The sequence below is a fragment of the Sebastes fasciatus genome, chromosome 6, assembly GCF_043250625.1.
Source record: "Sebastes fasciatus isolate fSebFas1 chromosome 6, fSebFas1.pri, whole genome shotgun sequence".
In the NCBI taxonomy this organism is placed as follows: Eukaryota; Metazoa; Chordata; class Actinopteri; order Perciformes; family Sebastidae; genus Sebastes; species Sebastes fasciatus.
This window is the reverse complement of record NC_133800.1, coordinates 10,977,652-10,986,899: the sequence shown is the minus strand read 5'-3', so window position 1 is coordinate 10,986,899 and position 9,248 is coordinate 10,977,652.

The following is a 9,248-nucleotide window of genomic DNA, read 5'->3' as shown; positions in this document are numbered from 1 at the left end:
GTGCTGTTAGTGTCTTTGGTCCCACACCAGTCACTTTGTGTAATTCACTACATGGTCATATAAAGAGAATACTGTATTTTGATCAAATAATCTTGACTCAAGGTGCACCTTCTAGCGTTTTTTAGTCTTTCAACTGCATTTTCGGGTCTTCATCAGTGGATGGAGTTTTCCCATTTGTCATGGAGGTGGCTCAGTTGTCATCATCTGACATAAGTATGGAAGTATGCTAAGTGATAACAACTGAGCCATTTATTTATGTATTCATTTATTTGACAGGGACAATACATGTAGGCATTGTTACACTTAATTAAAGTGCAACCGATGCAATGTATATAGAACTTCTAGCCGTAGCTAATTTGCAGACCTTGTCCCTGGTTAGGCTTTTAAGAAAAAAAAAAAAATACATAATACAACATCATACATAAAATCACATATTACAACATCTTACTTTACAATCAATTTTACATATGTATGTTCCCAATCAAAAATAAGTGATTTGGTGGTTTAGTTTCAGCCAGTGTTTCACCTTTTCATTAAACGTTTTCAGGTCAGTTATTTTTCTTTCCGTTGGTAGAGCGTTCCAGAAATGTATTCCTTTTACTGAAAAATACGACTGACTGAAGGTTGCTTTTGCCACTCTACAGTTACCATTTGGTGACCTAGTGGCCTCTATTGGTATTCATTTTCTGTGATATATGGAGAAAATACAGCTGGGGCGAGATTGTTCACACATTTAAAAATCTATTTGATAAAAGAGAACTTGATAAAGCTTTAAAAAATGAGCAGCTTATACTTTTACAGAATTATACAGTGGTGCTATTTCACTAGTTCTTGATCCATTATTTTCAGTGCTTGTTTCTATAGCGATGCAACAGGTCTGACAGTTGACTGTGAAGACTGGCTCGCTACAGTAAAACAATAAGACAAGTGTGAAAATGCCATGGCATGCATAAACAGTTGAGCTGCCTTAAGGGGTATGTATTGTATCAATCTGAAACAGTTCAGATTTACCTTTAATGTCTTGCATAAGACATGTTTATCAAATTTGAGTTGTGAATCCAAGATGACACCTGGATATTTAAAATCACTGACTTCCTTTATTTCCTCTTGATCCATTTGGATTGTAAGCTTATCTTGTGCTCTCCTTCTAATTGAGAAACACATTGACTCAGTCTTCTTAAGATTCAAGGTTAAATGGTTATTGTTGAGCCATTGTGATACACCCTCCATTTCATTAGATAGTCTCTGCTGCTACACAAGGAGTTTTAGCTGACACGTAAATGACTGTGTCATCAGCGTACATTTGGCATCCAGCTGTTTTGCAGCATGATGTCATTTATGTATACGCTGAAAAGCAGCGGGCCCAAGATGGAGCCTTGTGGAATACCCATTCTGGATTGTTGGGGGATTGAATTTCATTAACTTTAACATGTTGCTTTCTACATTCGAAATATGATGCAAACCGGCTTGTTGCTGGCTCTGAAAATTTAAAGGTACTAGTTTTGTTCAGGAGTATGTCGTGGTTCATATCAAAAGCCTTTTTAAGGCCACATTACCCTTGTCTAGGGAGCTCTTAATGTTTTCAGTGAGGTAACAGTTGGCCATTTGTGTTGAGTACCCTTGCCTAAATCCAAGTTGCTTAGGCTGAATGAGTTTGTTTGTTTCGAGGTGGTCAGCTAGTTGTTCTGCAATAACGTTTTCCAGGACTTTTGAGAAAGCAGGTAGAATACAAATTGGTCTATTGGCCTGATGATTGCTGTTTTCCAGCTTTGTGGGGAATTTACCAGGTCTGATGGAGAGGTTTTATTAGATGTGTTATAGGTTTGATCAGGGTGGAGCTGTGTGTTTTCATTAGTGCCGTATCCAACACAAACAGATCCTTTCCATTTAAATAGCTTAATTTATTGATGATTTTTCCCACTTTATCTTGGTCAACCTCCTTGATAAAGAAAGATCCTCCTTGTCTCCTTGACAACCGATGAAGACCTTAAGATCGAACTATTTCCAAGATTAATAATGAATTTTCATGCTCAAGAATACAGTATGCTTTATTTTGAAAGTTGATTTTGAACTGAAGACAGTTCCCTTTTTTGGATTTACTTGTCTCAGGTTGTTGTCGATCTTGATACTGCACTCACATACCCATACATGAAAAGTTCTTTGTTCCTTTAATTATTCCTCCTGTCCATACAGGCCATGAAGTGATCCCTTCCTGGTGCGACTACACGATAATAAATGAGGGACAAAATCCACGGTCCTTGTTCTGAGCAAAAATGCCACGTCTGAGTTAGCTAAAACAAGTGGGGTCGTTTTCAAAGTTCCGCTCTTTCATGTATGCAATTCCCTCTTTGTGTTTCCCCAAACCGTGTTTCCTTGCTGAGCTGCAGCAAGTAGGGAATTTCATGCTAAAAGACTGTATCTTTGGAAGATATCCACTTGATTTGGCAAACTCAGACTGTTGAAAACTCTTATTAACCTTGGCTAAACTTCACAATGCATTTCTGAAAGTATTGAGGACTGTGGATTTTCTCCCCAACCTCTAATTGTGGGTTCAACATCTAGTCATACCTTTTAAACAGCCTAAATGAGCTTCTTTTTTGTGTTACATATCTGTGGCAATTTGATAACAAGTGAAAGCAGATGCCAACAAAATAACTTATTTTCAATCACCTTAATCTATTCTATGTGTTAATATTGGATTTGATTTAGCTGTAACCACCAACAGTGAAGGCTTTGCAGCCATGTTTCGTTGCAGATTGTTGACACTTCTGTACCATGGCATATTATTGCCATTAAAAAATATATATATATCATAGAGCCAAGGGAAGGGGGTAATATTCCAAGATAAAACTCAGAATTTACGTGATTGAAGTCGTAAATTTACGAGAAAAAAGCTCATATATTCTCTGAGATTATAAAGTCATACATTTACGAGGAACTACATCACTTCACACAGGTTTGATCAACCTCATCACACCACAGACGCAACAGCTTGCCGTGTGTTATGCATGCAGTGGATGACCTAATTAAATTATACTTTGCAATAAAGAAATACTCATGATTTTAGCCCAGAAACACCATATTATCATCAGTATCAGGACTTTGAAGAGACATTGCCATGAATTGGGCCCATTCAGAAGAAAACAACATATATAGTTTTTTTCTTGTTAATTTACGACTTTATCTCAGAAATTCTGAGTTGTTTCTCGAAATATTACCCCCCTGGCTTCGTAATTATCTAAAAATGTTATCTACAATGTCCCAGTACGCCGTTGTACTTCTAAAGTTCTTTTCACCATGTGGGAGATATCGTAGCTGTCAGAAATTTCAGGTATCACTGACTCAGGATTACAACTTGGTGGCTGATGTGTACCATTTTTCCCACTTAGTTGCTCATAATTATAGTCTGAATGCAGCATTACGATCCTGGAGCTTGTTTGCTCTGAGCACTTACACTTACATACTCAGCTCTGATTGAGCAGTTATTTTCTGGTTTCAACTTAAACTTTATTAGATTCTTCATATACAGTACATACAGGAACATGAAATTTGACCTCTGCATTTAACCCATCCTTAGGAGCAGTGGGCTGCTGTAAAGCTCCCTAAACTTGGGGTTCAGTATCTCTCGCTCAAGGACACTTCAACACACAGACAGTATAGGAACCGGAACCAGTTAACTTGTGCATATCCTGCTGATGGGCACTTTTTGTGTTCTTGAGTAGTGGTGGGCGGCGCCAGCAAGTTTCTCGAGGTTCAATTCACAACATATGGCCTCCTGTCACGTCTCCAGTATTTGCATTGGGATGTTTAAACAGGGCGAGTGGAGGGAGATTCCCACTATGGGACAGGAGGAGTGATTCTTCTCTCAACGTACATACATCACACACATGTGAGTATTGAATTAAGACAAATCAGAAACAATCCTTTAAACTTATTGACTCATTCCTTTCAGGACAATTACATTCAATAATTTCTTCCAGTGTGTTTTCTACAGATTCTCATGAAAGTATAACTGCACCATTGGTTTTTATTTAACATTTGGTCATAAAATTTGCTTTCATCTTGGAGCGTATTGGAAACATGTCTGCACCTCAAAATTACCAGCTACAGTTTATTAGATCCAATAGAACACTTGAGGAAAAATATTCTCATTAACTACTCCTTAACTTAACATTACTAATGAATACGAATTAAAAATATATATATATCTCAAGATATAGAGGGGCTTCTTGAAGGGGGGGTCATTTATAACAATAGTCCCTATGTGAGCCCGCTCTGACACCAGGCTTTTCCAGCACCTTATTGTTTGGCAATCGCTGCATGAAATTACAAGGAATGTACCATTTCCCCCACAAAAGAACACAAGAGTTCCAAGAACGAGGTAATGAAAGCCAGAGGAGCGAGAAGATGATTCAATCTTGGACCATGGCTCGGTTTTTGAGGGATAAACACGATCGGTCTTCTAGACAGCTTGGTTTGCGCAAGTCACTCATTGTGACTGTCTATCATGTTTCTTATGAAGCTCGTAATTACGACAGTGTTGGGAGAGAGATCTGTCTTAAGACTGCGGTTTGCTTTGATCAGTCTAATTTGCTCTCTCTGAGAAGGGTGAGAATTTTGCCAGTTGGTACTGAGCAGAAACAGAGCAGTGAGAAGTCCAAACAATACCATGCAATTAATCCCCTGAGCGATTTCAAATTGTGCAAAGGGTTGACATTTACTGTGGGCTGAATGTTCTCAGTCCGTCACATGTGACGAGGGACAGGAATAACGTATGAGGTGGTTAAAAGCTCTGAGGTATTGAGGGTAAACTGCGGACTGAAGTTATACTAACTACAAACAGAGCTGCTCAATGGCCAAAATAATCCCATTAGTTGATTTAAACCACAATAGCAGACCAAGGCAACGACAAATGGAGATGCATTTATTTTAGATTGGGGCACGGAAGCCAAAGTCAGTTCGCTTGCTTTGAGCAAGACAAAAACAAGTCGATCGGTCACTCCTCCACTACAGACTGCACTACAGAAATATCTCAATAACTATTGGGTAGAAGCCTGATTTGCCATTCCTATCAGACTCAGCTGTACTTTTTGTTTCGTACGAATAAGCAAATGTGAGCATGCCAAACTAAGATGCCAAACATGGTAAAAATTATACTAAACGTCAGTATGTTCGAGTCGTCGCTGAGCATGTTAGCACGTTGATATGCTACAGCTTCACCGAGCTGCTAAGCTGTAGACTCTTAGGACCATTGCATGGTTCTTGCACCGGCCTCCACAAACATGTGAAAGCATCCATAAAAATCTGCAAACACTTTCTTTAAATTTTAAACATCGCGGTCGACTGCATGTGGCTCATTTTTCCGTGTGACCCCCGACCCAATTACTCCTTCGAAAACACAGATAATCAGAAAACCAATGGCGACATACAGTCAGTGTAAAACAAAACTGTGGCAGGTTGCATTGCCAAAACAGGCGTATTATGACTGTTGCTACTCCACCAGTTTACTAAACACTAAAAGAAACTCCCACGCTTCTGTTAATGACATTCTGCAGAATCTGCAGCCATGTTACCTGCTGCAGGGACCGACAGGACATGAATTGAATGAAAGTGAAAGAGACAGTATACAAACAAGACATTTGTGTTGCTGATCAAACATTTAATGGGGAAATACAGCTTTTGATTAAGGATATGTTTTTCATAGTGGAATCAGTTTTAGCACAAAGTCTGCTTTGTTTAATGGGAGTGTAAGCATGTTGCCATAGGCGACAACATTTATCTACAACATCTGTGTGTATCCTACCAATCAGCACCACATGATTGTTTTGGTCTCTTCCTTGAGACGCAAGCCAAGCTTCTCTCTTCTGCTGTAAGATGATTCTGTCCTGCTGCACATGTTGTGTACACTGTACACTTCAAATGCAATATTGTAAGCATGTGATCAGACCAAAAACTCTCTTTCCAAATCTATTTAAACTGTTAAAAGTCAGTAAAGCAATATGGCTGTATAGTTTATCTCTAATGCATTGGAAAATTAGAAGTAAAACTTCACAGCTTAAAGCCTGCAGATGGTTACATATAAGCATGTTATATGCTACTGAAACACATAACATAAAGCATATTGTTTCACCAATAGCAAGCATGACATGAAACATAAATATTGTTCATGTTTATTTATTGTTTTTCCAGTATAAAAGTATCCCCTAATTACCTTCCAGATCTAATCAAAATACCAAATGAATTATAACAGTTTGAATAATTTCCATTAATTGTCAGCCTAACCTTAAGTCTTTTAGTCAGTGCACAGCAAGTCAGCCGAGCATGCAAAAGCATACTTTCTTCAAGAAGCCCTGTTAAAAACCGTAAGGAAGACATTTCCTGCAAGTTTGCATGAGTAAAAAATTCCAAGTAATAATCAAGTATTTTTCCTGACTACTATATAATCACAATCCTGAATTAATTTGGATTAAAGTTCATATTGTTGAATGTATTTTACCAGTAAACCCTGCCAGCTGTAAATCAGTGCATTGGAAAGAAGTTTTATTCTGACAGTATCTTCAGTTAGCAGATGGTGGAATCAGCAGATAACATTATCAGATCTTTGTTCTATAGTTTTACATCACTCACACACACACACACACACACACACACACACACACACACACACACACACACACACACACACACACACACAGAATTGAAATGTCTTTATTAGTGAGCACGTTTTGGTCGCTGTGTTTGCGAAGGAAGGTTTTGGTCATTGGAGCTGCGAAGGAACGGCCAGCTGCAGAGATTTCTGCTTGTTAAGTTGGACATTTGGGTACATAGGTCTTAAGTGAGCAGTAGAGTTATGTGAGTTATAAGCACTCTCACACACAACACTATAAAACTGTCTGGATTTAACGGGATGATTAATGCCTCTCAGACGGCTGAATGAAATATGAGGTAATCTGACTCCCTGATCCCAGTCAAAACATGCCCAACATGAGGGTAACCCACATCCTGCTACAATGAATAGGGAGCTTTTGCCATTCTGTGTCATATTTTGCACCACACAATACGTTTTGCAGGTTTTTGACAAAAACAAAAGTGTATAATATTAATTTCAGATGCAAAGGTTGTGCGTATGAGCACATAATATATGCTATGTGGATTCTGTCTTAGATCATTTGTATTTCTTCACGGGCCAGTGAAACAGAGCGGCTACAGGAGGAGGGGAACACTGGTACCTACAGGAAACGGTGACTTAACCAAGGGACTTAACAACAGCAAACTGATAAAAAGACACCCTAAACAGGATATTAAACAGCCAATAAACATTTAGAGGCATGTATGTTTCACTTTAAATCCTTCCAGGCATCTTGAGGAAAGTGATTGTTTAAATTTCCACGGTCTGTTGAATGCTATACTGTCGACCACAACTGATGTTAGTCAGTTAGGAGGTGAGGTAATAACGTCATGTCATTAGACTGGTAATTTAGGGTGGCATGAGGGACTCCTTTACACATAAACCATGTGTGACTGAGGCATTCATGCATGAAATACAGCAAATTTTTCAATTCTTTAATTTATACGTCGCTTTGAAGAATATCCCACTTCTTTATACTTAATGTTAACGGCCTAAATTATAAGATTAAATGATTATCCCAGAGTTAATTTGCCTGTTGTCTATAGTGGTTAATGTGGTTGTCAACAAATGCCAATAGCTAAATAATTATGTGGGCAGGTGCTGAGCTTTCTGGCTTTCATTTAGCAGCCTGATTTAGAACAAAAAATCCACACACTCCTCCGCACGCTGACATTTTCAGCTGCTCAGCAGTAGAGGCTGACTATGGAGGATGACAAATGGCTTAATAATCAATAAATATGCAAAGAAATAAATACATTAATGCAGGAATATATGCATAAACATGGCCATTAATAAATCAAATCTGAAGTAAACACAGAAATAAATACTAATTGATTGCATAAAATAAACGATTTCTACATTTATTTTTTTATTTACATCTGTGTCTATATGTTAATAAGGTTGTACTAACCTCAATCCAAAGCAGTATAAATACATAAATAAAAATAGAATAAAATACAAAAAATATATATATATATTTATTAAGTTATTTGTGTCTTTCAACATTTCTATTTTTATTTATTTATGTATTCCGACATTTATTTGTCCTTCCTGGGCGATTCATGGTTAAAAAGCCTAAAATGTGACTTTATTGTTCAGTTACATGCAAACATGTGCCAGATCTGTTCAACTTGCTGCGGTTCCTCCAAGCTGCCAACAGAGGTCACTAAAAGGCACACATCCCATGACACCTCTTCATAACGTGAATGTAGTAAAATACCTGGAACAAATGCGCACACTGGCTGCTGTCAGAAACAGCTCAGCAATATTTTTTGCTGCTGCTATTTCTACTTGGCTGTCGCTGCATGTTCACAAGGAAGCAGTGTGGAGCTTTGGGCCAGAGAGTACATTAAGGGATAGAGGGATTTCAAATTGCAGAAGCAGCTATAACTTTCTGTCAAGGACATGAATATGGCAAGGCTTTCCACTAGTTGTTAGTCAAATGACTATAAATCTCAGTTTTAAAGGAACCGCCTTGTGTCTGGATGAACTCCTGTAGGCTATGTGCGGATCTCAGGCCAAGGCATGTACATGTAATTGTACCTTTTGTGTAAAAAACATATCAAACACAAATTAATACTCGAAAGACAGGATTTTAAAATGTTTGTCTTTATATGTAAAAGTCAAATCCCCCATAAAAACAATAGTAAAAGTGCCCAATGTGCAGCAGAAATGCCCCTGACACGTTATATTGTTATTTATTATATAATGGGATCATTTTTACTAATGTAGTAATTAAAGTAATAACTGTCAGATAAGTGTAGTGGATAGAAAGTACAGTATTTCCCTCTAAAGTAGCAAGTAGTAGTAAGTAGTGAAGGTGCTAAATTTTAAATTCACAGCATTAATATAGCAACAACTATTTGCAATGTAAAGATATAGAGGAGAGAATTACGTTGCTCTCACTCTCTGTGTGTTGCCGTTGTTTGCTCTGTCTGTCGCCAAGTTGAGAGCCATGTGGAGGCAACACATATGCTCTGAATTATGTATTGAGCACCTTTAAGTATGTGTACCTCAAAACTGTACTTGAGTATGTTTCTGAAATACATACACTTAGTTACATTTCACCACTGAGAAATAAACTGTGTCAAGAAGTGATTTGATCTTTGGATACTGCCTG